Raw genomic sequence first — 12,478 nt, 5'->3', positions numbered from 1 at the left:
TGGTAACGGCGTGATGTCTGACTTCACCAAGTCGCCATAGCCACGCCTTCAACTGAACACTGTTGGTGCTTTAAAGCAAGTTAGACCAACTTGTTATCTGTATTCTGACACAAGATCATGTTGATTAGGTGAAGGGGGCCAGAAATGGAGCTTTCCAAGTAAAAAAAGTGACTTCCTGTTCTGAGGGGGCGGGGCTTAGATGACGTCAGCATATGACCACATAGGATTGACATGCATCCAACATGGATGACTCATACCAAGTTTGGTGCAGATTAAACTTTTTAGGTGAAAGATATAGCATTTCGTTTACACTGGCGAGTACGCCAAGTTTGCCGCTTGGCCAAGCCCCCTAAACATGCTCAAAAACTCAAATCTTCTGATAACTTTTGTTCCCCCATCCCTTAACTGCATACTGACCAAAAATGAAGTCCGTAGCTCAAAATCCCTGGGGCGTGAAAATTTTCCTGCGAGGTGTGTAAATATGAAAAATGGCCAAAATTTGCCCTTTGACCCAAAATGGCCGCCTGCTTGTACGTTTTAGAGCATACCTCCAAGAGACTTTTTTTCTTGATTTGAGAAGATCTACGTACATACCGAGTTTCAGATCTCTACGACGTACGGTTCGGGCTATCTCACGTTAGGTGGCGCTGTAGAGCAGTTTGGCCACGCCCACTTTCGACTCCATTAAAAACATGCAGTTTCACGCGGGGGACAATTTTGGGCAAAGTTTCGGGAGTTTTCGAATACGTTAAGGCATCCCCATTCGCGATTCCGCGTGGAAAAGAAAAAGAAAAATAACAAGAACTGCAAGCAGTGATAACGGCCCTCGCAGCCAAGCGCAGCTCCGGCCTTGCGACCACCTGACCGCCTGCACCGCCGCCCCGACGTAGTCAGGGACGCCGTCCCGCGTCTCCCGCACCCGTCCACCGGGCGGAGCGTGCGACAAATTTCCCAAATCGCCTTGAAGCCACGACAGTACGACACCAGTGGCACGTGTTCAAAGTTGGAGCGATATCTCACCTTCCAGACAGGAGTTACCGTCACTTCCTGTTTTGTTGGGGCGGAGTTTAGTGACATCAGAAATGTAACACGCCAATGTGTCAAGTGCCGCTACGTAATGATGCACAAAAAATACGGTGCAAATCAGACGATGTCTCAAGGAGATATAGCTGTTTAAATGATCTAGGGGGCGCACTTGAGTCACACTCCAATATAATCCTATTGAGCTCTTTAGATGTTAACAAAGGTCATTCATATCTAGTTTGGTGCAAATCGGATGATGCGTGTGAGATTTAGAGCCGAACGTATGCAAACGGCGAGGGATTGGAATGTGCCATTAAGCCACGCCCACACTATTTTGTAGGTCCTGACAAGACGCACAGGTGTGCTGAGTTTCATGATTGTCGGTGAAAGCATGGCTTGGGGCTGATGTTTTTAGTTGTTCTAGGGGGCGCTGTGGAGGCATTAGGCCACGCCCATCACATATTGCACTGCACACCTGTTGGGGGGTGGATTAGGATCGATCCCAGTGAGTTTGGTGCATCTCGGCTCAAAACTGTAGAATTTAGAGCCAAACGTATGGTAACGGCGTGATGTCTGACTTCACCAAGCCGCCATAGCCACGCCTTCAACTGAAAACTGTTGGTGCTTTAAAGCAAGTGAGACCAACTTGTTATCTGTATTCTGACACAAGATCATGTTGATTAAGTGAAGGGGGCCAGAGATGGAGCTTTCCAAGTAAAAAAAGTGACTTCCTGTTCTGAGGGGGCGGGGCTTAGATGACGTCAGCATATGACCACATAGGATTGACATGCATCCAACATGGATGACTCATACCAAGTTTGGTGCAGAATAAACCTTTTACCTGAAAGTTATAGCGTTTCGTTTACCCTGGCGAGTACGCCAAGTTCGCCGCTTGGCCAAGCCCCCTAAACATGCTCAAAAACTCAAGTCTTCTGATAACTTTTGTTCCCCCATCCCTTAACTGCATACTGACCAAAAATTAAGTCTGTAGCTCAAAATCCCTGGGGCGTGAAAATTTTCCTGCGAGGTGTGTAAATATGAAAAATGGCCAAAATTTGCCCTTTGACCCAAAATGGCCGCCTCCTTGTACGTTTTAGAGCATACCTCCAAGAGACTTTTTTTCTTGATTTGAGAAGATCTACGTACATACCGAGTTTCAGATCTCTACGACGTACGGTTCGGGCTATCTCACGTTAGGTGGCGCTATAGAGCAGTTTGGCGACGCCCACTTTCGAGTACATTAAAAACATGTGATTTCACGCGGGGGACAATTTTGGGTAAAGTTTCAGGAGTTTTCGAATACGTTCAGGCATCCCCATTTGCGATTCCGCGCGGAAAAGAAACAGGAATAATAATAACAAGAACTGCAAGCAGTGATAACGGCCCTCGCAGCCAAGCGCAGCTCCGGCCTGGCGACCGCCTGACCGCCGGCACCGCCGCCCTGACGTGGTCATCGACGCCGGCACGCGTCTCCCTCACCCGTGCACCGGGCGGAGCGTGCGACAAATCTCGTATTTGAATAAAATCATGTTTTATCAGATTTTATAAGTTTGCAATTCATGATTGAACACTTGGACACCTGGTAAAACTGAAGTCATTTATAAACAACTGTCTGTTATATAAATAATTAAAGGTGATAGAGAATGGTTGAATGGGGCATTAATCCTTGTTCTGTGATGTGATATGTAGGCCCAAAAAATTGGTTGGGTATGTAATGGCTCAGAACCCCCCTAAAAATTTCTCTGAAACAGCTGTTACTATGCTGGGTTTAGAATGCGTTTTTTTCGTCGTTTCAGAGCTTATCTGGCAACTTCATTATGAAATATAAGTTGCAGTTGCTTGTTTCATAAGAATCAGAATTCGTTTTATTGCCATTGTTAGTGAACAGTGTTCACTAGTTGCGAAGGTCTAACTAGGGATTTGCTGCGGCGTAAGGTTCAAACATGTAACATAGGATAAAAAATAAAGAATAGAAAATGTATGAATATAAAATGTACAAGGTGTGTACAACAATACACAGTATCCAATATACAGAGCAACAACAGTGCAGCTTCATTAGTGCAATTTTAATGATGGTAAGGTGACTGGGGCAGGTTATGAGGTGATTATGAAGTGTTCATAAGTCCAACTGCAAGGGGGAAAAACTGTTTTTGTGACGGGAGGTTATGGTTCGAATGGACCGAAGCCTCCTGCCCGAGGGGAGTGGTGCAAATAGTCCATGTGCAGCGTGAGAAGGGTCAGCTGTGATCCGATCTGCTCGCTCCATAGTCTTGGAGAGGTGCAGGTCATGGATAGATGGGAGGCTGCAGCCCATCACCTTCTCAGCTTTGCGCACAGCTTGCTGCAGTCTGGGTCTGTCCCTGTCGGAACTGACCATGAGCTGCTCGGAACGGAGCTTTGTGAAACTGTAGTCAGTGAAATGCGCAGCGCAGCGCAAAGGAAAAGTCGGCGGTTGGGGAAGCTTTTAAAAATAAATAAAAGCCATTGATTGCAAACATTGCTTTCCGGGGGAAGAATAGTCCGCTTTTACAGCCTCGAAAGGTACACAAGTTCCTGTTTCTCGCCAAAGGGGCGTGTGTGAAACGGAGTGGCTGTGGACTTGGGTGCGGGGGGGGGCGATTGCTGAAAAAGTTACGTCACTTTTTCACAAAAATGGATAGGGGGATATATATTAAAAAGGGGAGTACTTGAAACAGAGGTTCTGACACTTGCTGGCACTTCATGAGTACTCCCCACAGCGGGGAGACTCAGGACTAACACCAAAAACGGGGAAAAGACGATTTGGATTCTCTATCCCCTCTAAGTAATGTCACAAGCTGGATTCGAACCGGCGTCATAAAATGAGATGGGGTTCAGAAACATGTGAAATATCCACTAGGCTACAGATCATTATTGGAAATCAAGAGTGTCAAAGAGTTTATATTCATAGTTAAGACTCGCGATGCAGCACTGTGACGTCATGTGAAACCCTCCTATAGCCTGTGTTCTTTATCACGTGATTCTTTTGGGGCTGGCCGGCCTGGTTTAAACAGGTCGATTTCGTCAGTCGCTCTCAGTTCATGAATGTTCTCCGGACGTTTAATGAGCTTAAAGTTTTCAAACAGTTGAAAAACTGCTGAACGCTTTTTCTTCCCTTTTTTTGCAAATCTTCGATTGTTGGACTTTATCTTTCCGAGGTAAGTTTTGTTAAGTTATTTTGTTTTAATCAGTTAAGTTTGACCGTGATTCTGTTTTGATAATTAATACTTTGAAGTTTATTGAAAATTACTGTTTGAAAATATCAATCTTTTTGTAAAGAGAAAATACGAAAGAATGAATTAATGTAATATTAACTGTGTAAGGTAAGGGCGTTAATAGTGTGTTTTTTGGGACGCTCTCGGTGGCTTGCTGTCGGTGGCTTGCGTGCCTCGTGCTGCGTTTAATAGCATGGCTGCTAACAAAAGGCTGCAATGTAAACGAACGGGGAGACTGGCGTTCTTACGCTAGCATCCTGCCAATATGGTGGATAGGGACGGGCCGCTGTACTACGACGATTGTCAATAGTCTGTTCACTTTTCTTCGGTTGAAATTAAAAAGGATTTTGTTTTATTGATAATTGTGTAGCAAATGTAGACGGTATTTAAATTACATGCGTTTTTAAGGAGAACTCCGGTATTTTCAACATTAAGCCTCATTGCTGAGAGAGGGAAGACATGTTTGTAGTTCTCTCGCACTGGAAATGCAATACACCTAGCCGCATTTCTGGTGCGAGAGAACTACAAACATGGCCTAAATCAAAAAAGCGCTGAGGGGGGTTTTAAAACATTGCAGACGACTCAGAAAAGAGGCTTAATGTTGAAAATACCAGAGTTTTCTTTTAATAAGCCGCAAAGGTGTGTTTTTTTTTTGTTTGTTTTTTTTGTGCTGCTGTTTTAAAAATAAGTGACTGATTTTGATAAGCTATTTAAAGTAAAGGCTGCCGTCGGCAACCTTTATTTAGTCATATTAGCTTGAACTGTTTTGGGATTCTGGAAGTAGAATATTAAATGGGCTGTTTAGGAAAATTCCCGAATTCTGTAGCTTTCTCTAAAGCCTGTAATCATGCTTGCAAAAATCGAGCGCTCCCGGCTGTTTTTAACCAGTCACGTTAGGTTTATTATTTCTCTATCTGAGCAGAACAGTCACCAACCACGTGTTCCAAGCTGAGCGTGAGTCTGCCCCTTGCTTGTGTGCGCGCACACTGGTGTGAACTCACGTGCACAACCTCGTCCACAGAGGGGGAGTGACCTGAAAGTCGGAAAATTCGAAATTAAACAACTTTCAGGTCCTTCCCCCTCTGTGGACGAGTTTGTGCACGTGAGTTCACACCAGTTAGCGCGCACACACCAGGGGGCTTGCAAGGGCTTGCATTGTTTTGTTTCATGTTTGGAATGATCAATAGAGAGCAGAGGAGCTTGGTTTTATCTGTTATACTATTAAATATATATATATTAAAACTTTTATACTTGTTAAAAGTATCATGATATCATAAGTTGGAGAGTGCAGTCCTAGTTAAATTTTTTTTTCATGTTTATCCATGAGGATTGAATGTTCCTTTTCAATGGTTTTATGTATTTACTGGCTTTCACTGTGCAGAAAACTTTCAAATCATTTGCACTCAACTTAACATGACTGCTTACTTTCATAATTAGGATAAATCGTAGTATTTGCTCTTGTAAATATATGTATTTTTAACAGATTTTAGTAGTTGTCTTTTTGTATATTGTCTTCTCATCATTGAGACTGTGCTGTAATCCCTTATGTTTTTGTCATATTTCTCTAATGTCAATTTGCAGATGCCACGAACTAGTCGTAGATCTCAAGCTGCTCGTCGCCGTGCTGAGGCTTCGCCTGTTCAGCGCATTGGCGTACCAACGCCATCCAGTGACTTTGTTGGCCGTGAGTATCATTTATATATTATTAAAGAATGGAGAGTATTTGTATATTCTGTGTGCTAATATATATTGTTTTCAGTGATTAATATATATCTTTTCCTTTATAGGCCGCGGAACTGGGCGGCGACACAAAGCGAACGAATGGCCAATCAGCGAGCATACTGGGCGTCGTCACAAGCTGGTCATTCCGGATGGGAGCCTTGATAAGAAAGTATGAAAATTTTCATGCTATTCAAATATACAATGTAGAAATGGATTGCTTATTGTCAGTTTGCTATAATTTGTCTTTTTTTTTTTTCCTCCCATAGCTGGTTCTTGTTATCGGGGCGTCCCATTTGCGGTCCTTGGCAGATGGCATTGTTAAAATGCAAGGAGGTTTCGTATCTTTTGCCTTTATGTCGACTCCAGGGGCTGACGCAGATCAGCTGCGCAAGGAGGTTGAGAAGGTCGTACTTCCTCGTCGTCCTGACGCTATTTGCGTTTTTGCTCCATCCAACAACCTCACGTCCAGCATCAACCACCAAGAGGCAGGACGGGCCTTTAAGTTGTACCTTGAGGCAGTTCGTGAGCACTGCACTAAGGTGTGTTATTTTATTTTCAAGTCAAGTTTATTTATATAGCGCATTTCAGACACAAGTGCAATTCAATGTGCTTCACATTAAAAAAGGAATAAGAAGAATAAACGTAACAAAAGAGAAATAAAAAAAACTTAAAACACCAAGCATCAGTAGTTGATGTATTTGTAAATAAAGTAATTTGATAATGCAATTCTTCCTCTAGGTGTTCTGTATCGGTATGATTCCACGCTTGACGGAATCCATGGAGAAACAGGAGCTATTCCAGCAGGAGTATCATCGTGTTTCGGCAAATCTAAGTATGGAGTAAAATAATTCTGAGTTCATTTCCAGTATTTTGATGGCAGTTGTCTTTGGTGAAAAGGATGTTTGTATAATTATACATATTTTTCTTTTCAGAGATGCCGTTTTATTCCATTGCCGAGGACTTCCCCCTAAGTCGCGTCGATCTGTGGAGTTATGATGGAGTAAGTACAATCTTATTCTGAAGTTAGAAAGTGGTGAGAATTTATATTCAATACTTATTTTACTTGTCTGTTTTGCTGATTTATATACCTTTTATTTTGGTTTAGATTCACCTTGACGACAACAAGGGGATGCGCATCCTCAGTGATCGCATTTGGGTGTTTGCGCATCAGTTCCTGGAGCTGTCTGCACCCAAGCCACTGGCCACGAGTCAGGCAGCTGCCCCGTATAAGCCGAGGTATGTGCCACGTCTGGTTGTGAAGGGAGTGGAACGAGTCCCACGTCCACCGCCTCCAGAGTGGACAACCGTGAGATACGGCAGGAAGGTAAGGAAGCTTGTTGTTCCCAATGTACTTTTATGCAAGGATGGGATTTAAGTTGGTGTGTAATGTTCTGAAATGGCTTTTGTGTGTTCTTTTTATAGAGGAGCCATTCGGGGGAATCTGACTCTGATTCACCCAAGGAAAGGGTGGTTCCTGATAAGGTGAGTGTTTCACAACCACTTGTTGTAAAGCATTTTTAATGTGATTAGTATATTCATTATTTCAATTTTTGTGTAACAGATTGCTACTCCAGTTTTGAAGGAGTGTTACATCCCCCTGAATCCTGTTCGTTTTTCACCTGAGTTGTTGGTTGCCATGGAAAAAGTTTCTCCAATGGCAGTGGCAGATGTTCACACAGGCAACGAGGTAAGTTGCAGCAAAGTGTATTTAAAAACAGTCTCAGTATTGTCATTTAGAAAAGACACAGATCTGACATGTTGTTTGTGTTATAGATGAAGCCTGTGGAACGTCTCAAGAAACCAGCTGTCTTAAGGACCAGGCGTGTGAGACAGCAGGTTTGTAAAACCTTAAGCGAGTTAACTTTTCAGAACTTCAATGCGGATAATTGTTCATAATTAATTTATTTGTCTTTGTCTTTCAGGTTTCAGCCACACCGAGCGTAACTCCTGCCGCTGTTGGTGTGGGGCTTGTGTCCGTGAAGAAGAATGTAAGTGTGGTCCATATTTAGCTTTTTATTATGTTAAATATGTAAGTAATATGAAACCATAAAGTGTATTATTGAAAACACTTGGTCTAAATTATTTGGAATCTTGGTTTAAATTCAGATGAGTTAATGTAATGATTTTGTTTTATAGGTTGAGGCAACATCCAAACAGGTGGATGTCTGCGATGTGGTGCCTTCTCCCCATCCTCGGGAGGTGTCTGACTGTCCTGGTTTGGTGTCTGTCTGTCCGTCCGAGCTCGTTTCTGACCGGGAGGTTTGTATAACAACATTTTTGGTAGTAAATTTAAAGAAATGAATACAAATGAAAGAAATTATGTTTTCTAATGTCGTTGTAGATGCTTGAGGTGTCGGTGGATTTCGAGTGCAGCCAAACAAGAGGTCAGTGTGTTAACTCCAGTTCTTGCAGGTGTTCAGAGCGGTTCCCCCCTTCTCTTATTTTAGGAACAGTTAGTCATAGTAATCAGTCTGTTAGCAATATTTTAATGTCCAGTAGTGTTGTAGCTGCTATAAAACACCAAACTTCTCCAATTTGCACTTGGAAATCATCGGATGTCGATGCAGTTGATGCGGAAGGTCAGAAGTTGGCAGAATATATTGATACAGAAAGACCTCAGAGAGGCACAAAGCCAGAGTTTTGCAAGTTGGTGGAGCGACAGATTATTTTTGGTAAAAAATGGAAAGTACTAATTGGGGGTAGTAGTTATGGTCAATTTAATTTGAATCTGGAGGAGGAATTTAGTGAGAAGTTACAGATGTATTTGTTGAGAAATGGAATGTGCATTCTTAATCTTGAGGGTTCATGTAGCTTGGTTATCCATCATGAATCTTACTTTGTCATTGTGGACTGTGGAACAAGAAATTTACAGGGGTTGGCATCAGAAACGGGTACATCTGTAGTGGTATTTAACACTTGCTTCAATGATTTAATGATTCACATTATGAATCTTCGGAAATCATTAAATGCGACGGAGTATGGCATGTCTGCGATTTCTGTACAACAGAGTAGCTTTGGTTTAGAAGCATGTACCACAGTCATTGCTGACAGGCAGGTCACAGACGAACGTCATGGTGCCAGTTCAAGTAGTCAGCAATCAGTTAGAGGATCGTTCCATCAGGGCGATGATCGGTTTAAGTACGGGGGACTGCAGTGTGCAGCTGTGACTCTTGTTGCTTTAGCAAAGCACAAGATGGATAGTGTTTTTTCATGGCATTCTGACACATTAGATAATGTTGTTGTCAGAGGTGACGCCTTGTACACTTATTTGCGGGACAACAATCTGATTAGTGGTAGGAAGGAAACGCTCTGTGTTTTAGACTTGCCGAAGCAGGTTGATATTGACGGGTGTACTTTAGATGTGATGTATGGAGATTTTGTTGCTGGACATGTAGATGTTTTCCAGGGTGAGTTTATAGATTCTGGTGCACACACTACTCTCCGTGAAGGATTGCAAAAGATGTGCGCCACATATGAAACTTGTGTTCTGACTATAAATGGAAGTACCTGCGCTCTTATAAGTCAGAATGGAAAGTATGCTGTTGTAGATTCCCATGCACGTGATTGTAATGGAATGGTAAGTGTTTCAGGGAAAAGCAACGTTTTGTATTTAAACAGCTTTGATGATCTTTTGAATTATATTGAGAGATATGCTAGGCAAAAGAGAACCAGTCCCAAGGAATTTGAAATTAGTGGTGTGCAAATTGACATGCACAGAAATGAGTCAGCAACCATTAGTCCATTTGGCAGTAATTTGTTGAAACCTGTCTCTGTTCAGGAAGTCTTGTGTACAGATGAATCTAGAGGGCAAAAGAAGCCTCAGAGTAGTACATCTTGTAAAAAGATACAAGAAACTCATGAAGATCTTGTAACTTCAGATGTGTTTGTCACCAATGTGAGGACTAGAGCGTTAAAGTTTAATCCTCTTTCAAAAGTGGTGTCAGAAGCTGTTTGCAAACACTTGAACGTAGAATGCGAGAAAGGTGAGTCATCATCTGACTTGGTTGGGGACTTGGGGATACCATGCAAGGTGGAACCCATCGTCGGGGACGGAAACTGTTTTTTCCGGGCTGTTAGTCAGGCTGTAAGTGGGACTCAGAAATGGCACAGGAAAATTAGACTTGCCGTAGTGAAACAGTTAGAAAGGAATCCTCAAATGTATTGTAACATTTTGAGAAATGAAAATTCCTCTATAAAAGAGTATATTAAAAGATCAAGGATGCAATATGTTGGATCCTGGGCAACTGAAGTGGAAATTCAAGCTGCAGCAGACTGTTTGGGTGTGAACATAGTTACATATTATATTGATAAATGGCTTGAATATAAATGTGCTGCTGGTCAGTTCTCAAATCAGTGTGTGTATCTACAAAATATTCATGGTAACCATTACGAGACAGTTGTTTGTGTTAAGCAAACACAACATTGTTATGGTTATTGTAAGGAAAGGGTCTCCATTTCCCAAGGGTATAGTGTTCGAAATAAGACAACAAATGAACCTAATGTTTTAGAAAGTACAAAAACTGCAAACGGTTACGTACTGGATGATGATAGTGTCATTCATAATGCTATTAAACATTTGTCATTTAATCCTGTGTGTACAGATGTTTCAAAAGATTTGTGCAACAAGTATGATATTATGTTTGTTAAACAGAGCACACAAGGATCCACGGTTTCTGGGCCTTTGGGGAGTGTGTGTAAGACTGAAGAGATTGTAAAAGATGGTAACAGTTTTTTCAGAGCAGTGTCTCAAGTACTAAGCGGTTCCCAGAAGAGCCATCGCAGACTACGACTGGCTGCTGTTTCTTATTTGGAGAAGAACAAAGAGGGTAAACGGTTGGTTGGTAAAGGATTTTCTTCTGTGTCTGACTACGTTAAGAAGTCCTGTATGAAGTATGTTGGACATGAAGCTTCTGAAATCGAAATGCAGGCAACTGCAAATGCATTAGGAGTGGATTTGTATGTGCATAATGGCAAGGAATGGGTCAAATATGGGTGTACAAGCTCCACTGGTATAAATGAAGGAATATATCTGAAATATGACGGTTGTCATTTTGAGGTTATTACTTGTGTCTTGCAGGGTGATCAACAGTTTTGCTATGGTTTTTGTAAAGTTAATGATGTATCAGACACACCATACAAGTGTAGAAGAAAATCAAAAAAAACAAAATGCAGCACAGAAACAATTGGTTCAAAAACGTCTTCTCGGCATTTAAAGAAGAAAATTACATTTAAAAAAGTGATGGATTACCAACATGATTTGGAGTATAAAGACAAGATTAAATTGAAAAATAAAGCAATGTATTATTCAAAAATATCTTATAAAGAGAAAAAGATTGCAGAATTAAGAAGAAAGTACAGGGAAGTTAGGTTGTATAGAGAAAAAGTAAATGCATGGTTTAGAATGACTTATCAATTTGATACATTATATCAACAGAAGAAAAAGGTTCTAAGTAAAGAGAAATATCAATTTAATTTATTGCATAAAGAAAATGTAAAGGTGTTGAGTAAAGAAAAATATAAATTTAATTTATTGCATAAAGAAAATGTAAAGGTGTTGAGTAAAGAAAAATATAAATTTAATTTATTGCATAAAGAAAATGTAAAGGTGTTGAGTAAAGAAAAATATAAATTTAATTTATTGCATAAAGAATATGTAAAGGTATTGAGTAAAGAAAAATATAAACTAAATTTATCGCATAAAGAAAAAGTAAAGATGATGAGTAAAGAAAAATATAAAATAAATTTATTGCATAAAGAAAAAGTAAAGATGATGAGTAAAGAAAAATATAAATTAAATTTGTTGCATAAAGAAAATGTCAAGGCAATGAGTAAGAAGAAATTTAAGGTCAATTTGCAGCACAGGCAGAAATTAAAAGAGATTTGTCGTAGAAAGTATCATGGTAACATAGAACATAAGAAAAAGGTTTCAGTGCGTGTGAAATTAAATCAACAGCAACGTAAGGAAATGTTAAAAGAAATTGACTTTGTTATCAAACAGTTTTTGGATAAGGTCAAAGATGGGCCTGATTTTGTCTGCTGTGTCTGTCATAGACTGCTGTTTAGACATCAAGTATTAGTGTGTAGGAAAGATTTCTATTCTAAAAGCCAATCTAGTGCTTTAATTGCTGCAAAATGCATTTCGGAAGATTATGTGCACAAATGTGACAATAGTTGTGCTGTGCAATGTAAATTGACAGAGTCATCCAGAGGTAAACTGATGATTTGTTATACCTGTCATTACAAAATGAGCAAAGGTGTAATGCCACCAGAAAGTGTGACCAACAATTTAAATGTGGATATTATCCCTCCACAATTGGCTTGTCTAAATAGTTTAGAACAGCATTTAATAGCGTTGCATATACCATTCATGAAAATGTTGGCTTTACCCAAAGGGGGACAAAATGGTGTACATGGACCAGTGACTTGTGTTCCAGCAAATATTGTTGAAACGTGTAATGTATTGCCTCGTTGTAATATGGAAGGATCTTTGCTTGCTGTAA

The 12,478-nt window shown here is 40.8% G+C and overlaps 1 protein-coding gene and 1 long non-coding RNA gene across 2 annotated transcripts in view; one reads left to right on the top strand and one right to left on the bottom strand.

The window, feature by feature from the left end:
- The window catches only part of nudcd1 (NudC domain containing 1), a 462,800-nt gene that overhangs the window by 404,555 nt on the left and 45,767 nt on the right, over positions 1-12,478 (bottom strand). The window lies entirely within an intron of this gene.
- LOC142367668 (uncharacterized) lies at positions 6,667-7,296 on the top strand. Its single transcript, XR_012767147.1, has 3 exons — positions 6,667-6,810; positions 6,911-6,978; positions 7,084-7,296. It is a non-coding gene; the product is annotated as an uncharacterized LOC142367668 (long non-coding RNA).

This window comes from Odontesthes bonariensis, chromosome 18 (genome assembly GCF_027942865.1).
Source record: "Odontesthes bonariensis isolate fOdoBon6 chromosome 18, fOdoBon6.hap1, whole genome shotgun sequence".
In the NCBI taxonomy this organism is placed as follows: domain Eukaryota; kingdom Metazoa; phylum Chordata; class Actinopteri; order Atheriniformes; family Atherinopsidae; genus Odontesthes; species Odontesthes bonariensis.
Note: the sequence above shows the minus strand (reverse complement) of the source record. Positions and strands in the feature narration are given on the sequence as shown.